The 17,140-nt window shown below is 35.8% G+C and overlaps 1 protein-coding gene across 4 annotated transcripts in view; it reads left to right on the top strand.

Annotated features, from left to right (window-relative positions):
* The window catches only part of LOC106880305 (tRNA-dihydrouridine(20a/20b) synthase [NAD(P)+]-like), a 233,774-nt gene that overhangs the window by 116,233 nt on the left and 100,401 nt on the right, over positions 1 to 17,140 (top strand). For 2 of the 4 annotated variants that reach the window (XM_052967408.1, XM_014930181.2), the window contains exon 1: positions 6,579 to 6,763. The exons of 1 other annotated variant lie outside the window; for it this stretch is intronic. The gene's annotated coding sequence lies outside the window, so the exon portion shown is untranslated. Of the gene's footprint in view, positions 1 to 6,278; positions 6,496 to 6,578; positions 6,764 to 17,140 lie in introns of those variants that run through there. One more of the 4 variants, XM_052967409.1, reaches the window with a different exon arrangement.

The raw sequence follows: 17,140 nt of genomic DNA, 5'->3' as shown, positions 1-17,140 counted from the left end.
CTTTTACCTGGCACGAACCCAAACTGCATCTCATCTAAATTGATTTGCTCCCTAATTAGTTGGGCTATGACCCTCTCCATAACTTTCATAACCTGATCTAACAGCTTGATGCCTCTGTAATTATTAGTGTCTAAAGCGTCACCTTTACCTTTGTAGCAGTTTACTATGGTGCTGCTACACCAGTCATTGGGTATGACTCCTTCGTGTATCACCTGGTTCGTAATACGGGTGACTAGGCTGTAGCCAACACTGCCAGATATTTTGAGCATCTCTGCAGTGATTCCTGATGGGCCGGGGGCTTTCCCTGTCTTCATACTCTTAATTGCTTTATCTACCCTGGTACTGTCAACTCCAACCAATTCCTGGGCAGATTAAAATTTATGAACAACAAAAACATACCTGATCTGTGTTGTTAAGTGTTTACTCTAACCACAATGATATACAACAATCAGACATCTGCAGCCCAAGATTGAAGAGCAACATCCACATGCCAAGTGTCAAAATTTACAATTTCAATATGAGAGAAATCAATAGGTTACTAAACAAGTTATGAAATTTAATCAGTACTTCACATCTTGTCATTTGCTCTGTACTATGTGCCATGATGATGCTGTAAGTAAGCATCAAAGTAATGGAACAGTTCACTGCTTTATGCTGTAGCATTACTGTAAAATTTGAAGACTGTTGTTAATTGTGTTAATCACTCCAAAATACCTGGGCACATTTGGCAAATATATAGGTGCAGGAGTGGCTATGTGGCAAGTAGATTACTTACCAACCACATGGTTCTGGGTTCAGTCCTACTTGGGCAAGTCTCTTCCGCTATAGCCTCGAGCTAACCAAAGCCTTGTGAGTGGATTTGGTAGATGGAAACTGAAAGAAGCCTGTTGTATATGTATATATGTATATATATATATATGTATATATATATATATATATATATATATATATATATGTGTGTGTGTGTGTATGTATATATATATATTGACATTACATGGTGGTTGTAAATGAGCATCACGGTCATACAAGCAGTGTCGTTCATTTCCAGTCTTCCATGAAAAACATGTAGGACCATGGGGAAATATTTCTGTGCTTGGAAATCGGCGAGCATTGACACAGGAGGAACATCTAACCATAAAAAAATTACTTAAATATGCTCAATCCATGCAAGCATGGAAATGTATTTGTTAAAACGATGATAATGATGATGATGATATATTCATACATATATATGCACACACACACATATATAAATGTACACACACACACACACATATCAAGAGCAACCTGGACTTGAAATTTTTGCCAGGATATTGTATAAAAGGACCCACCTCTTTACTCTCTTTTACTCTTTTACTTGTTTCAGTCATTTGACTGCGGCCATGCTGGAGCACCGCCTTTAGTCGAGTAAATCGACCCCAGGACTTATTCTTTGGAAGCCTAGTACTTATTCTATCGGTCTCTTTTGCCAAACCACTAAGTTACGGGGACGTAAACACACCAGCATCGGTTGTCAAGCGATGTTGGGGAGACAAACAGACACACAAACATATACACACACACACATATATACATATATACGACGGGCTTCTTTCTGTTTCCGTCTGCCAAATCCACTCACAAGGCTTTGGTCGGCCCGAGGCTATAGTAGAAGACACTTGCCCAAGGTGCCACACAGTTGGACTGAACCCGGAACCATGTGGTTGGTACACAAGTTACTTACCACACAGCCACTCTCATGCCTATACCTATTGCTAAAATTTTGCAAAGGAATGGAATAAAGTAATTGTTTTAAGTAGGTATACATGTTGCTATATTTGCTTAATAGTTTATTTATTGATGTTAAATGAAATAGATGCTGTGCAAATTAAAACTCTAATCATTAAATATACAATCTGTACGTATTATAAAGTACAAATTACTGAGACAGCAAGTTATCTAGAAAATGGGGTCTAGTTTTTCACACACAAAAAAAACCCCAAAAAACCCCCCAGAAAAATATCACTCACAGAAATTTCTGCAATTTTTGATTTCATGCTCATCAGCATAAACGTGTTGGGTATCTCACTTGATAGCATTCAGCATAAACTAGTTTTTACTATTTTTAACTTACTGATTGTGTGTTTGCAGCTAACATGAGTGAATGAAAGAGTTAAAATGATATTTTAAGCTAAGAAAAAAAATGTGAGCATGCAGATATGTGCAGTGAATATTTACACAAGATATGGAAATAGCAAAACAGATACATTTAACATGACTTTGTACAAGTACAACATGAACTTGAATTCATAACTAGAGGAGTATGGAGTGTCTGTAGTTCTGATTCTAAGAAGTTGTTTGCTGCAAATGCTTCATTCAAAGGTTTTTATCAGGAAGTTGAAATTTAAGATTAAAAAGAAACAACTCCTTATTAAATTCTTGATTGTTCAAACCTAGAGGATTGCAGATGTCTGTCAGTGCTTCTGGTAGCTTTGAAAATTTATGGATGAAAACATGCTGTATGTTTTACAAGTTCACAACTGTTAGAAAATCATTCACTGATATTTGTGGTGATTTGGTCAGTCAAGCATTGAAACACTTCCATCCATTGGAACATCTAGCTTTACATTCTTGCTGATTCATCAGTCAATAGTTTCTTTCCTTCCTTATATACATTTTTTTTTCCTAAATTCAAAATCTGCACTCTAATGCAAAACTTCTTTCTTCATCATCAAACATCAGATTTGCTGCTTCAATGAAATTTCTTGTTTAATGATGTCATATTTTTTTCAAAATTCACATTTTTTTAAACCTCTTTCAAATTTTCTGCCATATTCCTGACACTAAATAATCCAGGCCCCCAGTTTACAAATATTTTGAGATAATCTCAGGGTATTGTACACAAACAATAATTAGAAAATACTAGTTAAAATACTGTCAAAGGCATACCATTATAAAGAAGTAAATTGATCCTAAACATTATTTTGGGATCAATTTAAAACTTGCCAATCTGATGTAAGACAGTGATCGACAGGTAGAACAATATAGGCCATGGTGATTCAAAATTGCCAAATATTTTAGACATTTTTGAAGACCCCATCATTGGGTTCCTTCAATCTTCTGCAAATGCTTCATTTTGGACAATCCAAGTACCTACTCTGATGCAATTCCAGTCCAGATGTTAATTTTTTTGTACGGTTAAAAAAAGAAGGCAACTATTGACTGTAATAACCCTATTAAAATTTTGACCAACAGAATATTCTGAACCAGATTTATTGCTGTTAAATTAAGAACAAGTGTACAGCACCAAATGTAAACAGACTGTGTAGTTCAATTCTTATATATCTTTCTTCATGCCACTGTATTCACCTTTCATGTTAGCAGCTTCATCAAACAACACACCTGTAATGTTTTCTAATTTTAATTTACTACAGTCCAGCATAGATTCCAGTTGAGGGTATGCTCCATATCCAATAAAATCTGTAATTTTATCCAGAGCAAAGAAATAGACTTTTACTACATCCATTATGTTAAATAATAGATTTCTGGTCACTCATTGCTTTGGTTTAAGTATTAGCCATATGTGCAAAATATTTGTGATTGTCAATTCCATTGATATTGTGTGACTTAATAAATGGCTTGGATGACTAGCAATGTATTGTTCACAGTTGTTTTGAATAATATTGATACTGAATTTCCATATCATTTTGATGTTTTTTTAAAAATCTTTACTGTACTTTTCTGTCTCATCCCTTACATCTCATAAGTGATTAGTTAAAAGGATATCAAATTGGAATAGAAGCAATATTGTTTCTTAAGTCACCATGATTAATATCTTGGTTCTCATCATTAAGACTTGATTCATTGCAATATCTTCTGTGTGGATCTGCTTTGATCACAGCTATTTATGCATGTCAGGATTTCAACGATTTCCATAACCTGCTTTTATCTCAATTTGACAGCATCATTTGCCACCAAAGATTTCATATTTATTTCCTGTTCACATTGAAGAGTTCTAGGGCTACTGGATGATGCAATTTTGCCACCTCACATTCTGAACTCTTGAATAAATATAGGAAAACTTTGTTAAGTCAGTTGAAGAGATTGCTGCTATTTCAGAAATGGCTTACAAAAAAAAAACAGCCTATATTTTTAAAATTTTGTTTTCAACTTTTACTGCTTACCAATTTCAAGAAATGGTATTTTTCAGCGATTATGTAATACATTAGTCCATTTTGCATCAAGTGGCAGAAATAAATTTTTTTCTAAGCAAATATGTCTACCAAAATATGTACACCATGAAAGAATGGTCTCACTTAAAGGAGACCATCAGAAGATCAACCATTATCCCAGTAAACCAGTCCACTATATACATACATACATATATATATATATATATATATATATATATATATATATATATATATGCATATACGTACATTTGTACACACACACATACATACATGTAGTGAAGGCATGTGGCTTAGTCGTTAGAGCATTCCACTCATGATCAATTCCCGGTGACGTGTTGTGTCCTTGAGCAAGACACTTTATTTCTGTTGCTCCAGTTCACTCAGCTGGCAAAAATGAGTAGTATCTGTATTTCAAAGGGCAAACCTTGTCACACTCTGAATCACGCTGAATATTCTTGAGAACTACATTAAGGGTACACAAGTCTGTGGAGTGCTCAGCCACTTGCATGTTAATTTCATGAACAAGCTGTTCCATTGATCATATCAGCTGGGACCCTCATCATCGTAACCGATGAAGTGCTCCTCCACATATTAGTAACATAAAAAGTACCCAGTACACAATGTAAAGTGGTTGGCTTTAGGAAGAGCATCCAGCTGTAGAAACTATGCCAAAGTAAGTGTTGGAGCATGACACAGCCCTGTGGATCACTGGATCCTGACAAACAGTCCATCCCATATCAGCATGGTGATTTGATATTAAATGATGATGATGACATACAGAAAGAAAGAGTGAGAGACAGAGAGAAGGAGAGATTATAATACATACATATTATAAAAATTTTCTCTGTCTGAAAAATTTCTAATAGGAAATTCCTTACATGTCTATCTAACTAAAATGTAAATCTTCGTAATTCCTATTAGCAAATGAAACATGTGTAATGGAGAATAAATAATACCAAAACTTTCTGCTTTCATGTTTCATTATACAATAACTCTGCAAATGATATTTCCATAATTCTCAATTTTAATATGCATTTTGACAGCAACTGTGGATAGATGTTGATTGTAAAAATGGAATGAAGAGGGATCATTTGTGCTGTAGATGATGGGCTTTCTGATTGCTAATAAACCTAATTCTTGCTCTAAACAGCCTATTGTAAGAATTGCATTGAATTATAGGTGCTGGATGAAGTTGGGTGGCACTGTCCTTCCTATGTTGTCATTTCGTTCTGATATCTGTTCTGTTGGCTATCATTTCCAAGGAATTTTGGTCCACACCAGTACTCTTCAAAGTTTCCTTCAATTGGTCTTTGTAGCATTGCAGGGTTGCAGGGGGCATCCACAAGGGTGCTTCCCATCGTTCAGTCCCCCAAACAGGAATATCACTGGAAGCATGTTTTCCCCCATGTGATCCCTATGGCCAGCCCATCTGAGACGGTGCTAATTTGACACATATATCATCATCATCATCAATCATCATTTAATGTCCACTTTCCATGCTGGCATAAGTTGAATGGTTTGACAGGAGCTAGTAATCATGGGATCTACACCAGGCTGTTTTGGCAAGGTCTCTACAGTTGGATGCTTTTTCTTATGCCAACTACTTTACAGAGTGTACAGGGTACTTTTTATGTGGCACCAGCACCAACAGGATCACCAAGTACCTTGCAAGACAAAAGCCCTTTAACTGGGAGTAGGGAGTAGCATTGAAGGGGTGTGGCTTTATTTCAGTTGAGAAATTAAAGGTATAGAGGGATAGAGATAGGTGTCTTGCGGTAGAGTAGATATATGGATACCTTCAGTTGGAAAAGAAAGTGAAATAGAGACTACGATAAAGAGAGCGATAGTGAGAGAGATGATGGCAAAGATGTGTCAAAGAACATTGGAGGTGGTGAGAATAGGTGAGCTGATACAAGGTTTGGACTGTGTGAGTGGGCAGGATTGAGGTGACCATAACAAATGATGGAGAAATATAGAAGATGCCTGGTATATATGTGAGGGCAATGAGGGTGAAGGTTTCAATGGTGGAGAACAGCACAGAGGAGAGAAAGTATAGGAAGGAGGTGATTGGTGGTTACAGTAGGCAGAAGGGCATCCAGCTATAGAAATCATACCAAAGCAGACACTGGAACACACTGCAGATCTTGGAGCCACTGGATCCTTGTCAAACCGTCCAACCCATGCCAGCATGGGACATGGATATTAAATGAAGATGATATATATACACATAGATACATACACACACAAGCAAAAAATAATATAAAGTAGGTGTGTGTGTGTACATGTATGGAGGTATACACACAGCATATATCACAATATACACGTAAGTCTTAATATATATTCAATAATATATATGCGCACGTGTGTACTATTCTATTTAAGCAGAGTAGTGATTGAATGAACCCCTTAAAAAAAAATTCATCACAGACAGTAAAGTAACTCTTCTATGTAGAAGGAAGAAATGGTTAATCATGGCTACGATTTCAAAACAGAGATAAAACATATGGACTCAGTTTGTAGCAGCCTAAATTTACACACACGCAATATTTATATATAATAATATATTATTATATATATAATATGTATAAAAGGTAGGCAAATAAAATATTCAACATTGATGTTTGATGTCGCTTACGTGTACAATACTAGTTGCTCTTAGTAATATGTCTGCAAAATAAAGCTGCGTAAGAAGTTCCCTTAGCTGTGTGTGTGTATGTGTATATATATATATATATATATATATATATATATATATATATATATATATATATGTATGACTAGTAGAAAATACCCTGGGATATATGTATTAATCCAGCGATGTTTTTCACACAAATCTCTTATTTATGTTTTTTATTTTCAAATGCATTTTCTCAATTTCTACATGCTTGCGCTATCTATAAGTATTCTACTGAGGAAGTCCTTTTCTTTTTTGTTTCTCCCCTTCTCTTTCCCTCTCTATATCCTCTTCTGTCTATGTCTGCTCCTCATTTTCCTGTCTAATTTTTCTTTTATTTTTCCTTTTTCTCTTCACTCTTTCTTCTCCGTGCATCGCACAGTCTCAGAATGCTGATATTTCTTTTTACTTCAATAAGTATCTCGTTCTCATTTGAATAATGTTTCCCTTTTAGAGATATAAACTTTACAGTTACATCATCTATATATTTATTCTAATTGAGTTTATTACTGAACCTACATAAGTTTTCCTTGCGTTGTATATTTTTTTGTATACCATTTGATAAGATGGAATTGTTAACCATTGAAGCGTAGGACCGATCTCTCACGCTGTACGAACGTATCTGATTTTTTAAAAATGTTTATTAACTTTTTGTTTTGGGGATGGTAGTAGGGGAACTTAGATCATCTCTAGTTTCCTTTAAGCTCCATTTTTTTGTTGTTTATTTTTAGTAATATACCATGTTCTGCAACTTTTCTACTCTTGTGTCTTAAGAACACTCCTCATGCTTTCAAAAAACGATCCCTGTTTAATATATTCAGGCCTCACCTCATCCTGCCGCACACGAACTTGTCTTATTTTACGAAATTTGCTGTTTGTTACTAGTTTATAATTATATATTCATTTATACCATTATTTGGTAGTGGGAGAATTAGTTATTTAGTTCCAAGTTGGCTATGATGCAAGTAAGGCTGGCCTATCATAGACATTCCAGCTTCGACCATCCTATCTTTTTTTTTTTCACCAGACATTGTGTATATGAAGAACATTATCCACTGTCCGTTTTACAGACGATAGGGTGTGAACTGAGATAAGATATGACTCCTATTTCTAGCAGGTCAAGCGAACTGACTCACATTTTTCTTCCCATACAGTCTACATACAAGCCCGTTGTACTATTTACATTATGCATGAATGAAATAATTCAAAACGTCGTACACACAATCACATAACATAGTATGTTTCGTAGGATTTTTATGTTCTATCCCTCTCTCTCCCCCTCTCTGTATGTATATATATATATATATATATATATATATATATATATATATATATATACATATATATATATATGTGTGTACATTCTACCACAAGTCAGTGAGAGAGCCTGTACGTCGCCTACCTACTTGCCAGAAATAGCAGCCAATTCTCTGAAATCACACCCCTATTATCCTAATATAGGGACGAACGCAGTGTAGTCCTAGATTCTCCCTAAAAAGGACAGATGAATAATTTCATCGTGTCTGGAATTTCTTTTGATCATAACATCTACGCAATTACGGCAGATACGGTGTTAAAAACACAGGCCGTCCCTTTGTACTTCTGTATTTTATTTTGTAATTAGTATGCATTATTGAAATGATTCGTTATGATATTTTAACGAATTATAGATTCTCACATCATGCAGATGGTAAATGTATTTCAAATATTATTAAATTATGAAAATATAATTTGAATATTCAAAACATGATAGGAGGCAAAATAAAAAAAATGACCCACATAGTAAATATTGAAAAATGAGTCGTAAAGAAAATTGGGGCATAACCGTATATAATTATATATTATATATTGTATGTGTATGAATTACAATTAAACCCCTTGTATACATACATTCACATTATCAGCGTTTCTCGTAAGTTATATTATTTGTGATATTTGTATGTATATTAATATATTCATACACAAAATTAAGAGATCATACACGTTTTATAGTGCAATTAAGAAACTGATTCCAGTGGAACATCACACACATCTTTACAGAAAAAAAAAGGGGCTTAAAGGGAAATAACTCAAGTAGACTAGTGTCATGAATTTGGGTGCCTTAGGTAGGCTGTGATGTCTTGAGAGATGTACATAAAAAAGAATCTATTGCAAATTGTTTTTGAATTTTAACTAAAAGAGAGAAGGCTTTTAAGAAATTAAAAGTTACTCAGGTACTACTAAAGCAGCGCAGACCCGAACGCGCATTCGCGCGTCCGCGCTAGCTAGTCGTGAGTGGTCGATCCTAACCCTAACCCTAAACACGTATTCATTTGCACACGCTGGTTAGGGTTAGGGATAGGGTTAGGGTTAGGATCGACCACTCAAGACTTAGCTAGCGCGGACGCGTGACTGCGCGTTCGGGTCCGCGCTGCTTTGGTAGTACCAGTTACTCAAACAGAAAACTGAATTTTCACATTTAGAGGGAGAAATGTGTTCATTATTAGTTGGCAAGGTGAGAAAACTAGGATATGTTTTGGTCTTATTAGTCCTCATCAGCAAGACCTAGTCTTTTCAAATTTGCTTTGATCGGTTGGTAGAGATTTTGATTCGTAAGTCTTACGAAGATTATTATTAGAAGCGGCGAGTTAGCAGGACCGTTAGCGCGCTGGACGGAATGCTTAGCGGTATTTCGCTCGCCGCTACGTTCTGAGTTCAAATTCCGCCGAGGTCGACTTTACCGTTCATCCTTTCGGGATCAGTAAAATAAGTACCAGTTGAATACTGGGGTGGATGTAATCGACTCATTCCCTCCCCCAAAATTGCTGCCCTTGTGGCAAAATTTGAAACCATTATTATTATTATTATTATTATTATTATTATTATTATTATTTAGGTGGCGAGCTGGCAGAATCGTTAGCACACCAGGCCAAATGCTAAGCGATATTTCGTCTGGCACTACGTTCTGAGTTGAAATTCCGCCGAGGTCGACTTTGCCTTTCGTCCTTTCGGGGTTGATTAAATAAGTACCGTTATGCACTGGAGTTGATGTAATCGACTTAATTCCTTCCCCCAAATTCCAGTAGAAAGAATTACTATTATATTATTATCAATAAGGCGGTGAATCGTTAGCACGCGGGGCGAAATGCTTAGCAGTATTTCGTCTGGCACTACGTTCTGAGTTCAAATTCCGCCAAGGGCGACTTTGCCTTTCATCCTTTCAGGGTTGATAAATTACTAGTTGAACACTCGGGTCCCTGTAACTGACACAGCCCTTTCTCCAAAGTGGCTGCCCTTGTGGCAAAATTTGAAACCATTATTATTATTATTATTATTATTATTATTATTATTATTATTATTATTTTACATAATTACACAGTGAGTTGAGGTTTTCATCTGTGACAATATCATGAATTTAGATAATACAACTGGGTGATGATGTATTGATTGACGTATGCAAAAAAAAAATATTAATAAATAAACAAAATAAAAGCGAAATAAAAGAAATAAAAGTGTGTATGTGTGTCTTTTCAGATGAAAAGACACACATACACACATATTCTTTTATTCGTTTCAGTCATTTGACTGCGGCCATGCTGGAGCACTGCCTTTTGATTTAATTTTATATGTACATATAAAATTATACATACACATATATACATAGATATACATATGTATATCTACATATATGAAACATACACTGTACATTTATATCCATATACGCACAAATATATGTGTGTATATATATATATATATATATATATATATATATATATATATATATATATACTGCGTATGTAAGAATCTTAGCATCGTATTAGGTGCTGCTTTTATATTTTCCTGAAAACAAAGCTTCCAGTCACTGCCATTCTCAAACCCATATCCTGGAACAGCTATCTTAACTCTGTAGGATACAGAATTCGTAATGAATTTGCATATACGTCCAGCCATACACCTGCGTATACATACATATACACACACACACACAATTTAGCTCATTGAACACCCAAGAGAAATGGTAAACAGCTGCAAGGAATATACATTTTGTTACATACACACACAGACACAGACACTCACATGCACACATACACTAACGCACACATTCACATACACATAGTTGTGCGGTGTGTGTGTGTGTTAATTTTTATTAGTTCTTGTACTTTTAGAGTGGGAATTTAAATAAGTTTGTTTACTGTATTAATTTCACAGTTCTGTGTGATTATCTATGTGTGTGTGTGTGTATGAGTGTGCGTATGAGTGTTAGCATGTAATATTGAAATAAACGTGATATATATATGACGTGTGTAGAGATGTGAAATTTTATCCCTACTAATGTTTGTTTTATTCGTGTTTTTCTCTTCAGTTCAAAATATATATGAGAAAACTGAGGGTTAAGTGATGGAAAACAGTAACATAAAACACTAAATTTAGAGGGTTTGATGGTGGAGGCAACGGTGGTGGTGGTGTGTGTGTGTGCATCTATCTATCAATCTATCTATCTATCTATCTATATATATATATATACATAGAGCCCATAACTTAACGGTTTGGCAAAATAGACCAAAAGAATAAGTACTGGGCTTAAAAAAATAAGTCATGGGGTTGATTTGTTTGACTTTAAAAACCCTTCAATGTGGTGCTCCAGCATGGCTGCAGTCAAATGACAAACAAGCTGAAGAACATATACACACATTACACATATGCATACTTGCTTTAGACAGAGGCTGTGGCACTACCATTTATATATCTATATAGCAGTTCAGTGATATATATCACTGTAGTCATTCGATCTGTTAGAAAGAACAGCCAAATCTTGCTCATGTGATGCTAAACTATCTTTAAAAAAAGAAGGAAGGAAGGTTTAATGTGAAGAAAGGTTATGTTGGGATGCTCATGACTGGAGTGTCTCTACTTTAAGATAGGTCTATCTGCTTGATCAGAAATTAACTGAAGCTTAAGAACAAACAGCAACAAGTTCAGTGAAGTACAGTCTCTGAAGAAAGAGAAGACGACTGGGAGGAGGAGGAGGAGAACGAATGGGAGGTGAGGTCCTGTCTGTAACACGAGAACTGCTCTCTCTTCACAGCAGAGTAACTTGGTCTACTTTATGAACTTCTGAGAAGAGCGGCATCATTATATATGAAATGTAGAAGTACTTGTCATGCTGAGAAAATAAACGTGTTTAGAATAGCAGAATTTGTTGTGTTATGCCTGTAGTATTTAGTTATGAACCTCTATATTCTGAGTTCAAATCCCATTGAGGTTAACTTTGCTTTTCATCCTTCCAGAGTCAATATTATGAAATATGAGTCAAGTATTGTAGTAGTTATAATATTTATAAAACATCCTTGATGGGAATGGAATTATAATTGGAGACCTACTTGCTGTTTGACTGTTCCATGAGTTGTTAAGTGGTACAGTCAACATTAGTGAGATTCAATCTCAGATTATTAACCCTTTAGTGTTTAAACTAGTGTTTCTCAACCAGGGTCCAAATGGGCCCTTGAGGATCCATATAAGATTTTGTGGGGCCCACACAACAAAAGAGAACATTTGAGATCCACAATATTATTTTAAAAGCCCCTGAAAAAATTTTGTTTTAGAAGTATGCATTGGTATGCATTACAAGAAACAGCAAGGTTTCTTTCTCTAACATTTTACATAGTTCAACCTACACAAGTCATGGGCAAATGTCTTCTACTATACTCTCAGGCTGACCAAAGCCTTGTGAATGAATTTGGTGGACAGAAACTGGAAGAAGCGTTGTGTGTGTATAGACATGTGTGTGTGTTTGTCCCTACCACTGCTTGACAACCAGTGTTGGTGTGTTTATGTCCCTGTAAACTTAGTGGTTTGGCAAAAAAGACAAATAGAATAAGTACCAAGCTTTAAAAAAAATGAGTACTGGGGTCACAATTCGTTAAAAACAAATTCTTCAAGGCGATGCCTCAACGTAACCACAGTCTAATGACTGAAACAAGTTTGATATAAAAGATATAGTTTCATTCAAGTCTATTGAATTACATGGAACATAGTAATCGTCCAACCCATGCTAGCATGGAAAGCGAACGTTAAACGATGATGATGATGATACCCTAACCATCAAGGTGCACCTGATGAAACTTGATATTGTGTTGGTTCTACACTGGACTGAAATATGACATATCTGGTGTGACACACCTGTCACTTGTTGGTATTCTTGATTTACCCCCATGTCAGCCCTATTCCAGACAATCTATGATCAATGACATTCCAGCCATGACCACCCTCTGTTATTCAAATATATCATTGGTTGGCATTTGGCATCCAACTGTAAAAACCATACCAAAACTGACCTCATCTGTGCTTGTGCTATGTAAAAAAACTCTCAGTCTATTTCTGTGTGGTGGTTTGTGTTAGGAAGGGCATCTAGCCTTAAAAACACTGCCAAAACAGACGCAGAAGTCTGGTGCAGGTTCATGCCTGGCCAGCTCCTGTCAAACCATCCAACCCATGGTGGCATGGAAGGTGGACATTGATGATGGTGATGATGATAATGATCATTGCTTGCACTTCCACATGCCTGCCTAGGTGTAGTTTGCTTCCCAACCACATGATTCTTAGTTCAGTTCTACTGTGTGACATCCTAAACAAGTGTCTTCTATTGCAGCTATAGACCAGCCAAAGCTTTGTGAGTGGATTCGCTAGATGAAAGTTGAAAAAAGCTTGTCTCTTTCTCTCTTACACACACACAAACATACATATTTATATATGCAAGAATGTGTGAGTTGGTGTCTTCTTTCCATTACCTCATGTGATAATGGCAAATAAGTGTTACCATCATACAACAGTGTTCTTCAATTCCAGCCTTTCATGAAAACATGTTTGGTGAGGGTTGGTGGCTGGAAGGACATATCGCTATAGAAAATCTACCTCATGAAATTCCTTCCAACCCATGTAAGCATGGAAAAGTGTGTGTTAAAACAATGATAATAATGATGATGTTATGGGTGGTGGTGGTGTTGATGGTGATGATGACAATGATGATGATGATGATGATCGTCATCATCATCATCCTTATTGAATATCTAAGACTATGTTGTTTAAGGTGTTCTTTCTGTTTCAAGATGATAGGGTAGAATTTGGGGGGAAATGTGGTTGCTTTTACTTGCAGGTTGAGCAGCCATGTAAAGATTTCCTTGTTGGCTTGTATATCTATGAGTCATTCCAGAATGATCAATCAACTAGATTTATGCTGTAGGTCAGAAAATCAAGCTGTGATAACTGGGTTAATCAACAACTTAACTGTACTGTTTATACTGTTACTCTAGTGCTCTTCAAGTATTCATTTATATTGTTTATTTACTATCTACCTACTTTAGTACGCACCTAATATGAATAAATTGGCTGTACTATCTAGATAGATAACCTCTTTTTGTACATTAAGCAAAATGATATCCCTAACATTGTGAAAATCTGTTTCTTGTCACTGAGTGTGTGCACACATTTAAAACGCTTTGTAGTTCAGCTGATATGTGACTATATAAGTGGTTCTATACACATCTGTAATGCAGTCAACTTAAAACTGAATTTTGTGGATATTCTACAGCCTGTGAGCAAAGGGTCAGCTTAATCCCAAAGACCAAAATAGAAAATATAATATAAAACATATAGAAGACTTGTCAGGCCAAGTGAAACCATATTCATGGCTGTTGCCGGTGTCATGTAAATGGCACCCATGAAATCGTAGTCGTGGCTATTGCTGGTGTCATGTAAATGGCACCCGTACTGGTGGCACATAAAAAGCACCCATTAAACTCTTGGAGTGGTCGGCATTAGGAAAGGCATTCAGCCATAGAAATCATGCCAAATCAGACTGCAACCTGGTGCAGCTCTCCAGCTTGCCAGTTCCAATCAAACTGTCTAACCCATGCCAGCATAGAAAGCAGACGTGAAATGATGATGAGGATGATTTGTGTGTGTGTGTTGCTTTCCAACCATGTGATTTCCGGCTCAGTCTCATTGCATGACACTGTGGGTGTCTTCTATTATGACCATGGGTTGACCAAAGTCTTGTGAGTGAATATGGTAGATGGAAACTGAAAGAAGCTCATCACATGTGTGTGTGTGTGTGTGTGTGGATGTTTGTGTCTCCTTGCTTTGACATCTCGTGATTGTCGTAAATGAATGTCATTCCTTTCCAATATTCTGCAGAAACGTGCCTAACCACATGGAAATATTACCTTGCTTGGAAACTGGTAAGGGCTTTCAGTTTCCCTGTACCAAATACACTTTCAAGGCTTTGGAGCTATAGTAGAAGATAAAGTACCATGTAGTTAGAAAGCACACTTCTTACCACACAGCCATGCCTGCACCTATAGGGTCACAGGTGTGCCTATGCCATACTTGCACCTACACACACACACACACACACACACACACACACACACACACACACACATGTATATGTATGTATATATATATATATATAGACAATAGTTGAGCATAATTGTCACGCAAAAGATTTGATCTTCTGAACCATAAACCACTCAACTATTCCAGTGACTAGTTTAGGGTTACATTATATCATTGCCCCACCCTTGTCATCTTACTGTTGTAAATGATAAAGATATATATTCTGCTTTGTCTCTTAGTATATAATGATCTACACTTAACCTTAAAAGAAATTCATCAACTTTAGTCTGCTCTTTATAAATGTGACTCCTATCAGTCATGTAGATCTTAAATATTTTCTCCTCACTGGTTTTAGCAGATCTGCTCAGGTTCTTACCATCATGTTGGAAAGGTTAATCTTAGGAACTACATTGAGATATAACAATCTTGTTCTTAACATTGATATATAAAAATACATTGAATTTTATGGACTATTAATCTCATCCTTAAAGTTTGTTACATTATTTATATATCTATTCTTCATTTTCATCTCCAGTTGTAATCATGTGTGTTATTACTGGTTATGTACTTAGTTCCAACCTGAACTTATACTAAGGATCTTTATTTCTACACTAAGTTCAGTAGTGTCTTTATCAACTAAAATACATAATCCAGTGGTCTAGTGCAATGCTCTGCAACTTTTTTTCATTCTTTTCAAAATTTGGTGGCACACCTGGACTACAAATATAACTAAAGGTATAGGGAAAAAAATTATATTCAGGTTATACTGGCACCTGTGCTAGTGGTACATAAAATGTGCCATTTGAGCATGGCCGATGCTAATGCCACCTGACTAGCACCTGTGCTGGTGGTACATAAAAAGCACCATTCGAGTGTGACTGATGCCAGTGCTGCCTGACTGGCTCCTGTGTTGGTGGTACGTAAAAGCACCCTCTACACTCTCAGAGCGGTTGGTATTAGGAAGGGCATCCAGCTGCAGAAATCAGATTGGAGCCTGGTGCAGCCTCCTGGCTTGCCAGTTCTCAGTCAAACCATCCAACCCACACCAGCATGAAAAGTGGACATTAAATGATGATGATGATAATTTATCTTGCAACAACCAGATTAATAACAGCAAAGTTATTTTTCTAAATTCTTCATTATTTTTCAAAATTAACTGAAACAAAAATTGTATTTCAAGAAAGTTATGATTACAGAAGGGTTAAGCTTTTGATTAGAAAACAAAATTGAACCGAATTACATTATAAAATGGCTTTCCATTCCATTTTTTACTGTTTGAGGAGATAGAGCATTAACTTCCGGCTTCCTGCCCTAGTCAAGTCCTTCAGATATAATCTACTAGTGTTGTCCTGAGCAGGAAAACACTTCCATTCATGTTTTTGTTATGCTCTATAAATTGCTTTGAATAATCTTTTACTAATTACCATTCTCCACATCTAGTAAAAATAGTTCCAATGTGACTACTGACACTTAATTGTGTCTAAATGTGACAAGAAAAGTTCTGTTTAGATTTAAAGTACATAATGCCACCGCCTATTTCAAGATTTTGCTTGTTTACAGTTTGCTTGAATCAAATTCCAAAGTAATTGATACTGCAAATTACACATAGTCTAGAAGTATTTATTGACTAATACTTTGCTTATATCTTATGTGTGTGTGTGTGTGTGTGTATGTCTATATGCATATAAGTGTATACATATATATGCATGTATGTGTGTATATATATGTATATATATGTATATGCATCTATATGTCTGTATATATGTGTGTGTGTATCCATATATATATGGTGATGTGGGGACAAAGATATATATATATATATATATATATATAAGCAATGTTAATTCTCCACCCCTAGGGGTCAGCCACACTTAAGTGGCAATATACTACACTTTATATATATATATATATATATATATCC

Source organism: Octopus bimaculoides, chromosome 4 (genome assembly GCF_001194135.2).
Source record: "Octopus bimaculoides isolate UCB-OBI-ISO-001 chromosome 4, ASM119413v2, whole genome shotgun sequence".
NCBI lineage: Eukaryota > Metazoa > Mollusca > Cephalopoda > Octopoda > Octopodidae > Octopus > Octopus bimaculoides.
The sequence above is the reverse complement of the archived record's forward strand: the minus strand, read 5'-3'. Positions and strand labels throughout refer to the sequence as shown.